The sequence below is a fragment of the Geospiza fortis genome, unplaced genomic scaffold, assembly GCF_000277835.1.
Source record: "Geospiza fortis unplaced genomic scaffold, GeoFor_1.0 scaffold246, whole genome shotgun sequence".
NCBI classification, from domain to species: Eukaryota; Metazoa; Chordata; class Aves; order Passeriformes; family Thraupidae; genus Geospiza; species Geospiza fortis.
In genome coordinates this window covers 1,051,220-1,053,281 of record NW_005054476.1, presented here as the reverse complement: position 1 = coordinate 1,053,281, position 2,062 = coordinate 1,051,220, and positions in this window count along the sequence as shown.

The following is a 2,062-nucleotide window of genomic DNA, read 5'->3' as shown; positions in this document are numbered from 1 at the left end:
AAGGCAAGGAATAGAGTGAATGGAATAAAGCACTGTTAATAATGTAACATAATGGTAAGGTGATTCCAGGCTCACTTCCATCTTGCATTCCATGAAAGAAGAGATACGTCATTCATATAAAGATGGTTTTGGAGGTAATTCCTACCTGCTTGAAGAACAACAGCTGGAAAACATCTCTGTGTTTAAACAAATACAATTGCTACCAATAAGTAGCAAATCCTTTCAAGAGGAAACTTTAAAAAAATCCAAACTTGAGAATCATGCAGAGAGAGGGAATTTTAAATTAAGTTATACAACTGACAGAATGGATGAGCAATATGGTAGCTATTAAAAACCAGACAAACTATACATATGTATTGTTCAAATCTAAAATAAAATTGCATGATGTGGAAGAGAGAGAATTGCCCTGTAATTACACTGATAATTGAATGTGTTTAGCTTGAAACAGAAAAAGAGATGTGTACTAGTTTTGGAACTCAAGTACACATATTCCTGCATTTGTGTAGTTCATTTTCATATTAACTATTTATTGTCACTAAAATTGTGCAGCCATGTTCATAAATTTTAGGTTAAGCAAAGTTGCAAACTTTTTCCTGAACACATCTGCTGCACAGCCTATGTTATCCAGCTCCAAAGGACGAAAAAAAGAAAAAGAAAAAAAAAGAAAAAAAAGTATGTATTGTGCCTTTCTACTGTGTACTATTTTTAGAGGAGAAATATGTACAAAAGAAGGAAGTAAAGTTGCCATAGCACCCATTTGTATGTTAGTAGCTGAAGGAGTGTGCACTTCTCTGTGGGATCCTAATGGGCATCAGAGACATGGATGTGCTCCATGACTTCTTGCATCCTATGGATGAAGAGAAATCACCAAAGACAAGGCAAGGCATTTTTTTCTTGGTTCCTGAAACTTGTTTTGATGCTCTTTTTGGCTACCTAAAAACAGAGACCAGAAAAAATTAAGGGAACAAAAAGCAATTATATATATTGAAGGTCCTTCAGGTACTTTTAGGGCAGACAAAGCCTCCCCAGGGACTACATCCAAAATGGACGATGGGTCACGGGTTTTGGTACTTATATAAATTTGGTCTGTTTGCATTTTGGGAGTTAATCTTCCGATTATAGCTGCAGATAATGAAGTCATTTACCCCAAGTTTGCTCCCACCCCTAACTCATTTTTGGCTACATTTCTCAGGGCCTGAGACAGTGAGGAGTCCTTGATACCAGGCCTGGAGAGGAATTGTTTTGTCTGACCAAAATGGGAAAGCAGTAACTAGCACTCTATATGGAGTTTAGAGTTACACACCAAAGAATTGCAGGATTAGGAATATATGAAAAATATAAAACCTAAAAATATAAAAGCTAAAGGCATCAGTTTCCTCAGCAGTGTCAATCAGAGACTCACAGTGAAAGTCTAGACCCAATGTCTGTGAAGAGTGAGACATAACAGGGAACTGAGCCACAATGACACACAAATGCTGAGGAGGTCCTTACAGAGAGGTCACCAGCATCAAGTGTAGAGCAAAGCTGTGTCTAAGCTTCCATTCCTTCTGGAGTACTTTCATTGCTTGGGATTTAATCTTTGGCTGCCAAGCTCGGCCAGGATCCTTCTCTTTAAAACACAACCACCAAAGCCTGCTGTCTTTGGTAGCCTTCAAATCTGTTAATCAAAATATAGAATGAGATACTCACACACTGCCTGTGAAGAGAGAGGCACATCTCTTAGACTTTGGTGCAGAAAAGTGCCACATTCTCTGCTGCAGAAGAATACAGCCTGCATAGCCACTGTGCAGCCCTCCTACAGCCAAAACCATGAGATTATATGCACACTGGCAACTGGACATGGACAGGATTTTTATGTAGAAGTTGGTGCATAAATACTCAAAGTGCAGCAAAACTTTGCAGCTAATGCAGTGGGCTTTTTCTGGATTATTTTATTGAATTTGAGTACTTCTAAGAGTGTTTTTACATGTCAAAGTTTCTAATTCCTTCCCATTCTTCCACCTCCATGTGCACTGTCTCTTGAAGGTCAGCCAGAGCAACAACCCAAAACCTATTATGTTTT